The sequence below is a fragment of the Pinus tabuliformis genome, chromosome X, assembly GCF_031772625.1.
Source record: "Pinus tabuliformis cultivar Carrire ecotype Pingquan chromosome X, CPIR1, whole genome shotgun sequence".
In the NCBI taxonomy this organism is placed as follows: Eukaryota; Viridiplantae; Streptophyta; class Pinopsida; order Pinales; family Pinaceae; genus Pinus; species Pinus tabuliformis.
In genome coordinates this window covers 1243985752-1244003727 of record NC_142308.1, presented here as the reverse complement: position 1 = coordinate 1244003727, position 17976 = coordinate 1243985752, and the positions used below count along the sequence as shown (strand labels likewise).

General features: G+C 31.8%; 1 pseudogene across 1 annotated transcript; it reads left to right on the top strand.

Annotated features, from left to right (window-relative positions):
- Positions 1-1562: 1562 nt before the first annotated feature.
- LOC149144476 (putative E3 ubiquitin-protein ligase RHY1A) lies at positions 1563-4985 on the top strand (annotated as a pseudogene). The gene is made up of 4 exons (XR_016265128.1): positions 1563-1652; positions 1813-1835; positions 4021-4210; positions 4382-4985. The product of XR_016265128.1 is annotated as a putative E3 ubiquitin-protein ligase RHY1A (transcript).
- Positions 4986-17976: the final 12991 nt, after the last annotated feature.

Here is a 17976-nt window from a genome sequence, read left to right as displayed (position 1 = left end):
AGAAAATGAATGTGGGATAGGAAGTTACTTCCATACATTTAAATGGCATAGTCTAACTTATAAATGAAATAACATTTTTTTTATCGAAATTCACAAAAATTGGGCAATACAATTTCAAGATTTTTTGTTCTTTAAAATACATTTTTGAATGCATAAATGGATTCAACACTCCGAAAAACTCTAGGGGCACTTGAATTATGCAGATTAAACAATTTAAACTCAAATTTTTAAAAATCTCTATTGGATTTTGATAAAAGTTAACCAAAAAATGATCATGAAAAAAGTCATTTCGTCTATAGCTTAGACTACACCTTTAGAAACACTTGTAACAAATTTTTTAACTATAAACATTTATCCCCATCTTACAATGGAGATTCTTAATATCTAAATAGGCTTTGTTGCAAAACCATAGGTCAATATCATGGTTTATCAATACCACATGCCTAAAAACGCATAACTCAATTCATATGGCACGTGTTTATTCACCATTTTTTTAATAATCAATCATATTACTTGGGAAACTAGATGTGGAAAATAACTAAAAAATAACTTGGGAATGAGTGTGTACATTTTCATTTGACACTGAAAAACATTTCACTTTCGAATGTGATGCTTTCGGAGACATCAGGGATAGTTATGAGAATATGTTAGAATTGTTAGAAGCTTGGACCAGCTCATTATCAATTTGAATAAGAAAATGATTGAATTGCAAAAGGTGAAAAACAAAGACACTAATGGTCCCATAGACTATTTTTAGTTGAATGGAGATTAAAATATCATTTCACTTTTCTGTTAAAAAGTAAATTAAAAATAACTACTTCTTATTGAAAATAAATCTCAATTTTTTATTTAAAATATTTTACTAAACTTAAATCCTTATCCACTAAATAATTATAAATAATTAAATTAAAATTCTAAGAATCTTATTCCAAATATACTTACTTTTTAATTAAAAAAAAATTTAAAAACATTATAAAAACAAATCAAAACCAGCCGCATGATATATATGGTAGGAAGGCAGGGGATTGAAATAGTCTTGACATTCCGACCACATTACTTCGGGTGAATTTTCAGTTGTTTTGGTTGAAATTCCAGTAGCTGGAATGCTGCCAGCAGTGCACGCTCGTCGACGGTCTTATCTCGGAGCTGTCTCTTCAAATCATAGCCAGAATTCTTGGGCCGCTGGAAAGACAAGGCGTGCCGTGCCCTTTGCTGATCGCGGAGCTGCAAGCAATCCAATGCTAATGTCTCAATTCTTTGATCTGTGGTTTTGCTGAATTGCTTTTTCATGCCGGATTAGTTGGTTGGTAGATACCTCTGTAACAGATTTGATTTTGACAACTGAAACTCAGAGCTCAAACTAACTTCAGAGCTCTTACTTATCTGACATCCACATAAGTATAGACCACAGTGACTGAAAATACTGGGTTTTTTGTTAAAATAAACGAGCAGGTTTTTTTATGAAGATAAATGAACAAAACCCTGATGATTGTCTTTGTTCCTAAGACTTTTGTGGTTCAATTTTCTCGGGGGACATGATTACCCTTTCATTATAACCAAAAATGGCTTCTACAATAATCTCTGGTCATGAAAAATGGCTTCTACCATTTTCTATGGTGGGAATGGTGGTGATGAGGTTTGGAACCTATATTGTCTGTATACATAAAATTAGTCCAAGGTATGTGTTTGTATGGTTAGCTCCATTTAGGAAAATTATAATTGGTTTGGTGATGCGTTGAGAAAGATTCCTCCGCCATTATTTGAACTTTCCAAATAACATTGATGACTCTTTTTTGACATCTTGGTTTACAGGTGGTGAAGCTCACTGCTTACTGGTAACATCATGCTTATTGGGTATCAATGTTCGCATGGTGGTTTGAGAGTTTCACACTCTGTTGTGAAATTTCAGTCACCACAATATATTTATTCACAATTTTGCTTATTGTAGTGTTGGTGAACAGAGACACTTTCTGAATCTCCATTTCCAAAAAAAATCATCAAAGCTACCAGTTAAGAGATGAATTTTAAATACGGGCCTCAACTTATTACTCATCTTATTTCTATTTTTTTTTAGGTTTTGAAAGTTTTTTTAAGTCTATATTTTGATAAAATTTGGTTTAAATATAATAGGAATGTGTTGGAATTACAAGTTTGATTGTAAATTTTGTACAATTAGAATGGTCTAAATTCTTTTAAAATGTTGAATCTATTTTTACATTCAAAAATAAATCTCAAATAACAAAATAACATAACATGATTTAACTAAAAATTATTTTATCAAATTCCAACCAAAAATTCCGAGACCAGAAAACTCACTTTTTAATTATCCGAGTACACAACTCACTTTTATTTATCCAAATATCCCTTTATACACCAATTGCCCTCTTATAAACATGTTACTTCCCAAATATCTGTTGTCATTCGATAAATGAGTGGAAATCTACTCTTTTCTTTTCAGTGTCTATACATAAAAAAGATGGATTCCTACAAGTTTCAGTCTTGATTCTTGATCCTATAGTGTTTTTAAAGCTTGAAAAATTAGAAATATCTCTGGCTCTTAATCGTGATGAAAAACAATGGAACATTTTTAATTAGGCAAGTATGCAAAGAGTATTGGTGTTCATAAAGACTTCTCATTCTCTATTTGTGAGCAATGGCAACTAATGATCCAACCTCTTCGTACTTGTTCTGGGATTTTAAGATGAATTTTATGCAGTATATTTTGGTTGTATACACGGTTTCTTCTGTAGCACTGGGTTGAAGTGTAAGTGTTAGTTGAAATTGTAAGTGTAGTAATCTATGGGTTGAAGTGTAAGTGTTAGTTGAAATTGTAAATGTAGTAATCTATTTTTTGAAGCGATTGGAGTGGGTTGAAGAAATTTTCACAGAAAGAATGTAAGACTTATACTTACTGTTCTGAGTGAATTGGGGCGTGACCCATCACTGATATTGATATGAGATAAATTGTAAAGGGATAAACCATGATAATCAAATTGCCTATGGTGAAAACACTTGTACCTAATAAGAATGGAATTACGCCTAAATCCCAAACTTGGCCAAATCCACATATCCATGCAGCCAGTTCCACTGGGTTATTGGAGTTATGGCCTCAGAATTGGTAGATGAACCTTGCTATGTTTCCTTCATGATCGCTGAATACTCCTCCATGCCCTAGCTAAGCCCAGGTTTCCTTTAGAGGTTCTATTGGAATTGTTTTTCTTCATTGCCATGGCTGATGGTCTGTCAATTGATTGATTGTCTGGGACACTAATTAAGTTACCCTCTTATTAGTTTCTTGTTAATGCAATTTGTTGAGATTCCTTTTATATATTTCTTGCATCTATTTTTTCTGTTTTCCTAGACCTTCGAGATTGGATGTCTCTTTCAAACTTTGATACAAGTTACAATTCTGCTAGCTTACATAGTTTTACAAAACTGCTTTTCTATTTTCTGCATACAGGGCATAAACTCAGGCAGAATTGTGAGATCTTCATGTAGAACTTAGGAAAATAGTCAGGAGTTTTAGGGGTCACCTTTATCTTATATTACAGTAACTAGGAGTTTGGTCTAAAGGTTAATGGGCGGCTGTTCACCTCTGATCACAAATTTCCGAGTCACCTTTATCTTATATTACAATCGCTAGGAGTTTGGTCTAGAGGTTAATGGGTAGCTGTTCACCTCTGATCACAAATTCCTGAAAGCATGTGTATCATTTGTAGACACGCCTGTTGGTATTCTTTGAAATTAGGAACCATAGGCTTTGACCCTGGAGAGCTCATAATTCCTGTGGCTCCCTCTGATATCATGTAGACTAGAAATTTTCTTTGTATGTTATATGCATTTGGTGTATTTGTCAGCATATAATATCATGCTATTGGGATTAAAACCTAGGGTTGGATTATATATTTTAAATTTAAAGTTTTGAAGTAAAAGAGGCTATCGGAATTGAATTATCTTTCCATTTCCACTGTTAAGAAACTTGCAATGTTGAGTGAACGTCAAGGCAGAGAGATCATGACATATCGATCCTTTTCTCAAGTATATATCCACATATAGCAAGACGAGTAACATTTTATTCCTATGGCAGACAAGACCTATAACCCTGTACCAGACAGACCAGAATGATAATGATAACCTCAATGAAGTTTATACTGGAGGCACGGGAACGATTGGAGGAGAGACTGAGGGCATCATCAACATCGAATAGGAGGTTTGTATAATTATTCTCAACTCCAAGAACTGTGTATATGAAGCTGTTTTATATTGAAAAAGCCTTTAAGACTGTAGATTGGTGAGCATTTGTTTGGGTTTGATGTTTAATTTGTCCTTCTAACCTAACAGATGGATATTGATCTGGGTAAAATCTTTTATTTACATGCAGGGATAGTCATGTTAGGCGGGTTAATAATAGAGAACAGGTTTATGTTGGTGGTTTGATTGCTGAAGAAAGGGAACCATCGGAGCTTGTTAGAGATATCCAGCCAACTTCTGTGGGAACAAGTAAAACATGTATTGATCTTCTAAGAAAAGAGATATATGTACCGGAAACAAAAGGAGGAAATTCTTGGTTGAAGTTAAAATCAAGAGCTTCGGAAACAGAGGATTGTGCTGTTTGCTTAGAATGTTTCAAACTGAATCAGGTGCTTATCCATCTTACATGTGGCCATAAGTTTCACTCATCTTGCTTAATTCCGTGGTTGGATACAAATCAGCATTGCCCATATTGTAGGGCCAACGTTTTACCTTAGTCAATTTTCATCTTACACTTTTAAAGTATGAGATGTTTCTGTAATCCATATCAGAAAGTTGAAACACAGCTTTGACATGGGTTCAGCAGTTGTGGAAGTAGCTAGGAGTCCTTCAGCTGCATGTATATATATAGTATGAGTCGAGAATTTGTTTATTTTGAGATAGTTTATGATGGATGGATCCCTTTGCTATGTGTACATGCAGCAACGAATATAATGTTTTGTAAATATAACAATAAAATCTTGTGCATTAATTCATATAAGCTAAAAATTGCCCTTTTCTCTTTTAATTTTGTTATGATTATTTAATGATTGATTAAACCCGAAGGTCCATCCTGGATGGTAGCTGAAAACAGGAATGCTGTCGCTGGGGAAAAATTATAAATCTTAACTGAAGAGGGAAACATTTCAGCGAGATATTATTTAGCAAGATATCTTCAATGCAAATCTAAGATTCAGACAAAAATAAGAAAAATGAAAATATTTTATAAGCGGTGTTAATTACTGAACAATATGGGTGGGACTACTGCAAATTGATTCTAAACACCAAAATTTCAGAAGCTGCCAAAATTCTAAAGGCCAGAGTTGAACTAAATAGTAAAACTTAAAAGTATGCATAAATTTAGCAAAAATAAGTAATAATATATAAAAAAATCATATATATATATATATATATATATATATATATTATGAGAAAAAGAAATAATACAAATCATCAGCGAAAAGTTTTAATAATGAGCCATTTTGTTTAATTATTGATTAATCTTCAAAAAAATTAATCAATAAATATAAGATGTCAATGATTCTATTTATTTATCTAGCTACACCTGTTGTTTATATATAAAAGTGTTAATGAGCATGACTTTTGGTGCGATAGTTTTGTATTACTTAATAACAATAATATGTTTATAATTATTTTCTCTTAACACATTATAATAATAGACATTCATATATATTATTGAATAACTATGATGTAAACTAGTATGTGTTATGCATCTTTATAAATATCAATGTTGAGGGGTAATTAATGCACCTTAACAATTTATCACTGGGCAATAACCCCTACCAAGCTTTTACACCCACTTTGTCATTCCATCAAACAAATTTCATTCCATCCAAAGCCTTGATCAAAGCATCAATTGCATTGTCTTGAGTCTTTTACTACACTTACTTTGATATTCTTTGTTCTTGAATGCAATTTGTTATTTTTTTGTCAAATAAATAGTGTTTTCATGGTCTCACATAAGATCATGGGTTTAAACAAATATCTCTACAAAAACATTGCAACCAAGCACTTCCTTAAAAGTTTTATACTAGATTGGACAACCACTTGTTTCCTTTTGTTGTAGCTCACAACACCTCCCAACAAGCTAAAAATATAGACACTTTTGGTATCTACATTATCAACAAAGTTAAGAGTCAACAAAGTTGTGCACTTGAAGCTTGTTGTTTCTCTCCCCATTACAAGAAGTAGCATAATCCTTGTTGTTTTGTAGATATCTCAATATTGTCTTGACAATTGTCCAATGTTGTTTCCTTAGATCGGTCATAACCCTAGACACAACTCCCATTGCATGAGATAACTTTGGTCTTGTGTAGTGCATGAGCTTTCCAAGCACATTGAAATATGTCATTGTTACCACATTTTTTCTTCTCCCTGCATAATCTTAGGACTCATGTCATATACAACAATACCCCACTTGAGATGGAGTATTAACTAGGATACACCAGTCCATCCTAAAGAGTTCAAGAATGTCTTAAACATACTTCCATCAAGTAATTTATAACTTTCTATTCTTGTGGTATCTTATCACCTCCATACCCAAACAATAATGCAATGGACCTAGATCCTTCATGATCATGCTTGCTTGACTAATACCCGCCCAATACCTTAGAATCAATACTCAAGGTAAGATCAATGTATAAGACCAAAATTATGAAGTGAATATCTTCCTATTCCTGGTAGACACAATGATCAACTTGACTTCTTACAAAGTCTTGTCCAATCACATACCTATCAAACATGTGGTACCACTTACCTTGCGCACTACAATAGACCATACAATGATTTATCCAACTTGCACACCAAGCCTTTTCTCCCACTTAGTTCAATTTGTTTGGGTGTCACATTAAGATTTACTCCATGACTTGTCCATGAAAATATATTGATTTCACGACCATTTGCTAAATTTCTTGATTATTAGTGATTATTGCCAACAACCACGTAATACAATCTTATTTGGCCACTGGGGAGGGGTTCATCATTATCTATAGTCTCAAGTTGAGAGTAACCACATCTATTAATTGAGCATTTTATCTCTCCACAAAACCATCAACTCTATACTTCTTCTTAAAACACCCAGCGACAACCAACGACTTTCCTATCTTTGAGGAATTCTTGCGAATGCCACACTTGGTTTGGGGCAATAGCCATTATTTCCCCTATATCTTTCTTCCAATGAATTGCCTCATCATGGCTAATATCCTCTTTCACATTTATAGGTTCATCAAACATGAAATATAAGGCAAAATAGCTAAATCAGAAAGCTCAAAACTATACCTAACAGGCACTTTTCTTTGCCAAAACTTCTTAGGTCTTGATTTCCTTGATAATTTTCAGAATACTCACTATCATCTTGAAATTGTTCAACATCATTATGAGTTCACTAATTTCTTGTTGTTCTTCTCTAGCAATGTCATTTTCTTGACTTATACATGATTAGAACTCAATTTTGTGGCTTTGACGTGATTGTAACATACATCAACATTTTCATTCGCTTAACTACCTAATTTTCAATTCCATATTTTTGTGGTTTAATCTCTGTAGTTATCTCACGTTGTACCTAATTTGTGTAAACAAAATATATATCATGATATTCTCCAAGAGGCTTTTCTTTGAAGATCATATATCAATTATGTGTATGACACTATTCGAATCCACAACTAGTATTCCTTGATCCCTTCACTATGGCCAATATGAGTGTTGAACGCACCAAAAAAAGTTGTTGAGTTTCTACATGTTTTTCATAGGCACATGCATCTAAGTGTCACATCTAAAACTCTAATATTGATACAAAATTATTTTTTCCACTTCAATCAAAATTCCTTTGGTGTCTTATCACTCAATATGGATCTAGATGATAAACTGTTGACATAATTTATTGTATGCACAACTTCAACCCAAAAATGCTTTGCTTAATCCAGTGTCCACCTTCATGTTTCTAGGATTTTCCAACAAGGTCTTGTTCAATCTTTTAACAAATCAATTTTATTGAGTTGAATGTAGTTGCATCTTCATTATAATATCATGTGACTTACTAAATGCATCAAATTCTTTGGAAAATACTCACCATATTTATTACTCCTCAAGGCCTTCACTTGCTTGTTAGTTTTCCTTTCACTTTGACCACAATTATTTTGAAGACCTCAAGAGAATTGTTCTTCAACTTTATAAAGTACACCCCTAAATTTATAAAGGAGTGACTGAATATTTAGGCCTCCCAATGGAAACCACATCCATTGGCTTACAAATGTCTGGATGTACAAACTCAAGAATGTGCATTTCTCTAGTCACTTGAAGAAAGAGGAACTTTTTTATGTTTCCCATGGACACGTGCTTCAAAAGCTAAAAAGAATCAAGGTTTATAGTTTTTAATCCATAGGCAATATTCTTGTTGCATATCTCTTGTAGGGTCTTTTCTCCAAGATTCCTCATCCTTCATTGTCACAACATCAATCTTGACATTTGTATAGAGTTGAGCAGGTTAGGGTTAATCTAGACAATGGAATTCTCATTCATCTTGTCTTAATCCTCTTGCTTCATAATATCCAGGATTTTATCCTTAACACCAACATCCTTCAACACTCTCTCAATAAGGAAATATGTCATTTTCAATTTCCAAATATTGAAGTTGTCATTGGTAAACTTTTCATTCCTTGTTAGAGCCCATTTTCTACTACTTAAGTCCTTAAATCCTCCTACTGAAGTTGAGTTGAATGAAACACACCAAACTAAATCGCTTGAATCTTAGATAAATAAACTATGCCTAGATTTGAAACACAAAAACATTCAAACATAAGCTCTCCTCTAACACAATGATTCATAACATAATTACCAACTTAACAAGAATTGTGACTATTTGAAAACACTTTTGGAAGAAATCACATTGGTAGATTTAGGACAACGCGTTTCAAACCAACCTGTGTGGTTCACCATCAGGACAAGATGAAAAATCAGATCATAGCGGCAAGTTAAATAGGGAGATAAAACCTTCTAACGGCTATAGGGATAATGGCTATAAAAACGACTATATTTAACTAGATAGGAAAAAGAGACAAAATTATTTATTATTTATTATTGAATAATTATAAATTAATTAAATCAAATTAAATATTAACTCCAACATATAATTATATAAAACTAACATGACCCGAAATATATAAATAACAGTAATTAAACAAATGATTATAAGCAACTCTAAAACAATATTCAAAGAAAAATCACTATTTTAGTCAAAGGGGAAAAAATATTAAAGGGTAATAGAAATGATATCAAATATATAAATATTATTAATTAATTATAAACTAAAAAAAGAAAAAATATTATCTTTAATTATAAAATAAATTTATATGTAATATGTTTAATTTTTTTTTAGTTATTCGAAGGCTTAGGCACCAATGGAAAAAGATATATATATTTGCCCCGGAAAACCCATATTTTCGGGTAAAAAACACTAACATCAACCCCCAGATAAAAGATTTGTATCTTCAAATGTGGATTTCTTGACTCATTTTACTTATAATATTTGATGATGCTTTTATGTTTCTAATATTGAATCACCAATGCCTCATGACTTACATAGAGTTTGAGAGTACGAATGAATTGGAATTTCCTTTGTTCTTTCGAGTGTATTCTATCAAATTGTCATGACTTGCTTGGTGTTGGATTTGAATTGGTTTCATATTTTGCATTTCTTCCATCAGATGTCATGTGACAATCCATTGCTTTCACTCATTATTAATCATATGACTGATGGTTTCACGTGTTTTAGTGACCTAACACATAAGATATATAAACAACAAAGCCTCGTGATAATTTCATAGAGGAGCAACTATTTCCCCAACAATTGATGGGTATTTAACATTATTTAAATGCAACAAGATGCTAGAGACAAATATATTAAAAGATTGCACCTCAAGATTGATTGACTTAAATTCGAAGTCGTGTTGAACATGGAGTGATGTGGAGGGAGAATTTATGGCTAAGGACACCATAAGGTCATATTGTGGCTCATCCAAGACTATCCAATGATTCTTTACATTTCTTGTGATTAACTCATTTAATTCTTTGGTGTTCACAATTACGTTAAGTATTTTGGCTACTTTGTGAGTCAAGTAAATGCTTGAATGAGGATGTTAATCATTCTACTCAACACCCATGCTCTTGAATGAACTAATAGTGACTTTGGGGATATACAATGTTACTTAATTCTTCATGAAAATCTATGCATGAATTGTTTGAATATGAATTTTGATTGTATAAAATGATAACTAGTAGTTTTGTGCTTTTATTTACTACAATGATTATTTTTTTGTGGCTTATGTAATTGAATTATTTAAAATCCTTACAAATTGATGCATATGTGTGGGTTAAGTAAGTCTTACTCATGGGATTGGAAATGTAGAGACAAATGATGACCATTCAATAACATCAAGTAGATGGATGTTGGATTAGTAAGAACATTAAGTGAATAAAGTGGAACATACATGATTATCATGGATGTACTTTTCCTTTAGGCTCTTGAAAGACATATTTTTATAATTTGCGTCAAGACTCTCATTAATTGCTTGGATTCATTGGATGACATATTTCATTATTTCTGATGATTCCAGTCTAATTCAATTTATCATGTTTAATTTTTAATCTCATTTTCTTGCATGTTCTTGATCATGCATAAGATTATCCTTTCCTCATCAATACATTTGATTTATTACTAGCTTATGTAATCTCATGGTTTAACATATTTAACCTATTTTTTTGTAGGTTATCACACACATATCCATGGGATTAAAGATAATATAACATGGATGGAATACATACATAGAGTATTTGATTATAATGAGGAAACACTATGAATGGAATTGGTACTTTAGCCTATAAGAACCTTTTGTGAATATTTTAGGTTATTCATCAATAGACCACTTGAGCATATCTAGGGACTCAAAACTCAAAGAAGCTGATAGAGTTCAATTTTGACGCCTATAAATATGAAAATGCAAATTTCTTTGGTCGATGAGTAATTTTGGCTTCCCAAATTATGAAATCTATACAAATGAAGTCATAGTAGGGATCCAATTACTTGTTGGAAATATCACCACGCACTCTATACTCAACAATAAATAGTTTTTCAATTTGAGGTCCAATGAAGAACTCATGGCATTATTAAATAGAGAAATCAAGGGATTCTACCAATGCTCATTTTAGTTGATTTTTAAATTATCCAATTGGAATCATTACATTTTTTTTTTAAATATCTTGAGCATGATTTTGATGATGCTTGATGAGTCTAAGGATTCAACCACTAAGTTTCATCTCTCATTTTGAAGTGTTTATAATAACCATGAAGGCGTTGGAGCCCCAATGACTTCATGTGATTGTTGATGAGCCAAAGAAGATTTGAAATCACCAAATAACTATGCAAACTCAAATATTCAGATAATAAGAGCTACAATTCATTGTGATAAATGAATAAATAACATTGCAAGTTATTCATGAAGCTTTCGTTTTCTTTGGGATGAGTTTAATCAAATAAAGGGTGAACATGCTTACCTAGGGAGCTTATTGGATGCCTTAGTTAGTGATTTTCCTCATGAAGTACAAATTCATGGGTTTGTAGGATGGAAATCCTCTAAAGCTATTGATTGAGCCTTGATGGTGGAGGTCAAGGGAGTTTTGTTTTCCATGACAAAGATAGGTTTTAAAACTTAGCTTTTTTATGTATTTTTCCCAAGAAATGGAAAATTGTTCTTGTAAAATCATTCATTTAATATTATTTTCCCTGTGGTTGCATAGCCATGGAAAATAGTTATTGTGATGTAAGAAACCATTAAAAACCTTACTTTGAATGATAACATGTTTCATATCTAAAACAATAATGCATATTTTTTTAGTGAAGCTAGTGGACTTAATCTCCCATGCATGGAACACTTTCAAGTTAAATCAAAAGGCAAAAGATGGAGCAAAGAGTATTTCAATGAAATGGATCACATTTATTATACCATCAATTCCCTAGTGAATTCAAAATGTTTTATTGCAAATGGTATGGGTGGAGGAAATACTTTTGAAGTAGAGATTTGGAGCCACTTTGATGCACTTTTCTAAAAAGGGTTGTAAATTTCTTGCTAAAGTTTAATGGTCAGAATAAAACATTTAGAGAATATTTAGATTTGTAAGGTTAGATTTTTCTTACTAAAAGCACTGAAGAAGTTGTTTGTTGTAGGTTATTTTTCCTCACCTTTTAAGAACAACTTCAATATTGGTATAATTCATTACCAACCAAATCAATTCATGGTTGGATGCAACTCAAACAAGTTTTCAAAGTCTCTAATGTTAATGATCAACTAGAGGCACTAAGTCATAAATTGTATGAGATTCACAAAGAGAAACATGAAGTTGTTATATATTTTAGTATGAGCTTTCTATAGATTATTATTGATTTCACAAAAATCATAAGCCTTTTGAGCAAGATATATGTGAGTGATATTTGCTTGTTCTCTACATTGACAAAGAGAAAGGCCTATTGTTGCCATGTGAGAAGAAATTTCGAAGTAAAAATTGTTCGCAATTTGGATCTCTCATCTTCACATTCATGCAAACTAAACCCAAAAATCCTAACATTAAATGAGGTGAAATATTTAGAGAAGGGAAATTTGTTATCAGAAGATGGAATCAAGAATATAGAAGGCACTAGTATTCAAAATAGTCCTACACAAAGCTTTGACCATAATGAGAATGCCACATCAATTGAATGTGTTTTAGAAGAAGTACCTTTCATTAAATTGGGAGACAAAGACTATTATATAAAATCCCATGAAATTTCTTGTATAGGGCATAAGGAATGAATGATGAATTCATTGTACTTGTCTATCACAAACATTAACATGTTCCGAGATCCTAAAGTTTGTTATCACTATGTTGCATGACTCTTGTGAGGATATTAAGCCATATGTATGACAAAGTCGTGGGATACACCACCCACATACAATCTAGAGTTTGATTTCCACATAAAAATGAGAAAAAAATATAAATTCTATTGTATTTATTATTTATAATGCCTCCTCCCAAAAAAATTCCATGAATGCAGTTATTGAATCTCCAATCAATGATATGATTTTAAAAGGCAGTGAGTCCTTGATCCTTAATGAGGATTGTAGTACAATACAATAACAATAAAATCCTATGGAAGGTGTGATCCTTTATCTAGAAAAATTAACCACAAACAACAAAGGTAAGGATAACTGAGACAAAGAGGTAACCATAGTAATCATCAATGCAAAACAACCAAGCAAAGAAGATGATATGGTAATTAAATTGTCTTCAAACTCTCTTTCTTTTCAATGATTATGTTAGCATATTTGATGACATCATTCAATATTGGATGGAATTATTATTCTCTTTAATTCCTTCATGTAATAATAAGCATCTCATACTTCCCAACTTGAAGGAAGTATAGAATACTCACATCTTTTAAATTATACATTTCCTAATATAACAAAACACACACAACTATACAAATATTTGAAAATCTTGGATGTAGGATTATCCTTTGATGATTCAATTAGCACTATGTCTTTACATGGTTTTTTATGCGGTAGTGTGGTTAGGGTAGGAGAAAATCACTATGATTTTATTTAATTTGTCTTTCATACTTTAGTAATTCACTTCATAGTTAATTTTGTAAGGTAATTATCTTTCTTTAAATATAGATTTTGTTTTAGGGTATTTTATGAAGTTGTTGTATTCTAATTAGATTATCTTGCTTCAATTTTTTCTTTATTGCTTTGGTTTGATTATAAATGCTTTTAATTTCTACTTTGTTTCTTTTCACAAATTTGTTTATAATTGCTTTCATAGAGTAGTTTTCATTCTTTAATTTCAAAACTGCATTTTACTTTATGTTTTGTAGTTTATTAACACAAAGAATAATTTGATAGGCATTTAACATGACTTTATGTTTGTTCCACCAATGAGGGACTTATATCATATTTTCTTCACCAACACAAATAGTATGTGGACGTTTATTTTTGAACTTTGTCTCAATCGTTTACAAACATCTTCGTCTTGTGAATGCCTCCCTCTTAGGTGTAACTTGCAAACATCAAAATATTGTCTACATAATAGAAATCAAGCCACTAAAAATCAAGGCTTTGAAATACTCTGTTCAATTTTGATTTCAAGGCTCTATCTTTGGTGCAACTCCATTGCAATATATAGCAACCCAACTGAACTAGATATCTCAACATTGTTAAGGTTGAGACACTAACATGATTTGATGTGTAGGTTCAATTTTGACTATAGTGCTTTGCTTATGCATGGAGTTACCTTGTTGGTTGCTTGCTTGTAGTAGTTGACAAGTAAACTCTATCTTTACATTTAGTTTCAATGTTCTTCTGGTTTGAGTACTATGGAAATCGATGATCCCACTAGCCCACTATCATTTCAAATATATGACGAAAAATAGGCTAGATGAAACTCGTATTGGAATAGGAGAGTGTTGGCTTATTTATATGCTAAACCCTGTTACATTAAATTATCAATATGGGATTCATAAACTTTGAAATGTTGACACCGTATATGTAGGATTAGTGGATGGGATTAGATTACTTATAAGTCCTATTACATTGAAGGAAACAAAATATGGAATGAAACTACTAAAATCATTAATTGAAAGTTCTATAAAACCATTTTGTTCACTAGATTGATATTTCAGAGATGCTTTATTAAACCTAAATTACAATCTTTCATTTGTACGAGGGTTCAAATGTTCTTTCAATTAAGAGTAAAAATTATGTCATCCTTTCAATCTTAAATGAAAGTGGGCCATTATGGGAAAAAACAAAATCATGACCCTACAAAGATATTTCAACGACTTGGTGGAGGTCTCAGGAATGCCTTGCTAGGATTAGATTACAATATTGCATTTGAGGATTCAAATGTCCTTGTAGTTTAAAAAAAGCTTGTCTTTCTCTCAACCTTCAATGTAAATGGATCCCTACAAGAAAACATGAATCACAACAATTTTCATAAGAAAGAATAAAAAAATAAAGGCTATATCATATAGATGACATTGGCTAGTGAGGCTTCAATGGTTCAAATTAACCACAAAATGTGGCAAAGAAGAGGAAGCAATGACATTGGCTGGTAATCCTTTAGTTGTCATATAAAAAGAAAACACACTATGGAAGCAATGGCGTTGATTGGTTAGGATTTAGTTGTCACATTATCCATGAAAATCAAACACAATGTGGAAGCAATGGCATTGGTTGGTTAGGCTTTAGTTGTCACATTATCCATGAAAAACAAACTGTGTGTGAATAGAGCACATAATCAAATGAAAATAGGGTATTTAAAACCACAAATTCGAAGTGTAAAAGCCAACTAATATAATGTATATAAAGGCATGAATCTCATAATGCAAAAGTTAATCAATGCAACATATGTAAATATACGAATACGAAATGCAAAACCACAAGTAAAGAAAGTATAAAAACCATAGATATAGAGTTTAAAAGCTAATGAAGCATTGAGTATATGCTTCAGCCAATATAAAGTATCTAAAGTTACATACTCATAACATAATAATTAGCTAATGCATTATCGATTACAAAATGTAAAAAGTAACTGATACATAGTATATAAATCAAAATATGGAATATGAAAAAGTAAAGCACACAAATCTAATGAATAGAAATTTACTTATGTATGCTAAACCTACGGAATTAACGGTATCTCTATCTAGGTTTGAGGGGCCATCCTAATTGACTCAAGCTATGAAAGACTACCAAAACTAATAACGCACTATACACAAGATCATTTCTTAGAACATTAGCGCCACAACTTTTTTATTGTTGAAATAAATATTTCAACATTACTATCATATGATTTCTTAACATAAATCCCTTCCTCGTGAATCATGAATGAGATAAATGGGGTTACATTGCTTCATGTCTAGTTAATATTGGTAATTTTTGATATTATCATGATACAGAATACATGATAATATCACTTCATTGTTGACCAAGATCGCATCTATTGCTACTACATGCCTTGTTTGGAAGAGGTTTGGCCATCAATTTGATTGCGAGATAGCACAATCCTCATTCATCCTAGGGATGGTCCAACTAACACTAGACGATATTGAGGTCCTTGGGAATAAAACCTAGGAGGTGGATTTTCCTTTGCAAGCTAGATGATATGCTAAATGATGAGGGAAATTATTGGAATTACATAGGAGTTACAAGATTTGAACTTTCATTAGTAAGAATTCAACCAAAAAATATTTTTAACTTATCAAAAGTGCTGTTAAATATTGAAATTGGCAACTTGTTACCCTGAGATGTCAATTTCCTCTAAAAACATGGTGAGAGGTCAAGGAAAAATAAGTGAAAAGGGTGTCTTTTCAATGGTGTAAATATTATCAAAACAAAGGCCTCACAGGCCTCACATCTCCCCCACACATGAGACATTGCATGTCCTCATGCAAGTAAAATATATGGGTGTTGTCTTGTCCAAAAAGGTGTCTTCCAAAACTGAGAAACCTTTTTGAATATACGTCATCATATAAAGACCATATCACTATATCCAAACTGAGACCTTTTTACTTCTTTTTTTCCTTGAGAGTTATGTTCAATGTTCTATAATGAAGTGCCATCATCTAAGTTCCCTTATACCATATCCCAGTTTCTGATACTAGTTTTGTATTTTCCTCCCAAAGATGGGTACTTTGTTCCTTAACGGTCACATTTTCATTATATATGTAATGGTCCAAGATCCTGAGCTCTTTGAGTTTTTCTTTAATATATTAATTCTTTTATTCCTTTTTCTCTATTCCATAGAGGTTGTGTGATTAATGGCATTTGGAACTATTGTTTGTTTCGCTATTTCAAAATAATGTATATTATAATCAAAAGTTTCAATTGATACTGAGGAAGGGTCAACGAACTCATTTTCTTGATACACAAATGTTTTATTCTTATTGAACCTAGTTCTTGATTTCTTGGACCCTTCTATGGGCCCTTATTACCTGTTGCGATTTTTTCTATATCCATATGTATGTACTTGGTGGCACTTTTGACTTTTGACAATGAAATCCCCTTTTTTTCTATATCATAGGGTGTTGTTGCTTACCCATACTTATTGTAAACCTTTGAGGTGTGGATAGTGCAGTTTACATTTTGTCCCCGCCCTTTCCTAAATTCTTTTATTTGCTTAGGTTTATTTGTGGGACTAGTATAATACTCACCTCGGTCCTACTCAATGTTAATATTAACGATATTTCCTTCCTCACATGCTTCATTATTAGGAACAATGCTGGCATGAACTACGTTCTTTTCAAAGAAAGTTTCTATGTATCTTTCCTCTTCCATGGCTCTTCAACACTCAATAATTTGATTAATACGTGGTGGTATAAGCAATGATTAATGTTTTTAGGGTTACATTGATTTTGTTTTGACATATTCCTTAGACAATTTTAAAGATAAAATGGAAAATTATGTAGATAACTTACTTAAAAATGTAAAAGAAAATAAATGTGGGATAGGAAGTTACTTCCATATATTTAAATGGTATAGTCTAATTTATAGATGAAATAACATTTTTTACCCAAATTCACAAAAATTGGACAATATAATTTCAAGACTTTTTGTTCTTTAAAATACATTTTTGAATGCATAAATGGATTCAACACTCTGAAAAACTCTAGGGGCACTTGAATTATGCAGATTAAACAATTTAAACTCAAGTTTTTAAAAATCTATTGGATTTTGATAAAAACTAACCAAAAAATGATCGTGAAAAAAGTCATTTCTTCTATAGCTTAGATTACACCTTTAAAAACAGTTGTATCAAAATTTTTAACTATAAACATTTATCCCCACCTTACAATGGAGATTCTTAATATGTAAATAGGCTTTGTTGCAAAACCATAGGTCAATATCATGGTTTATCGAT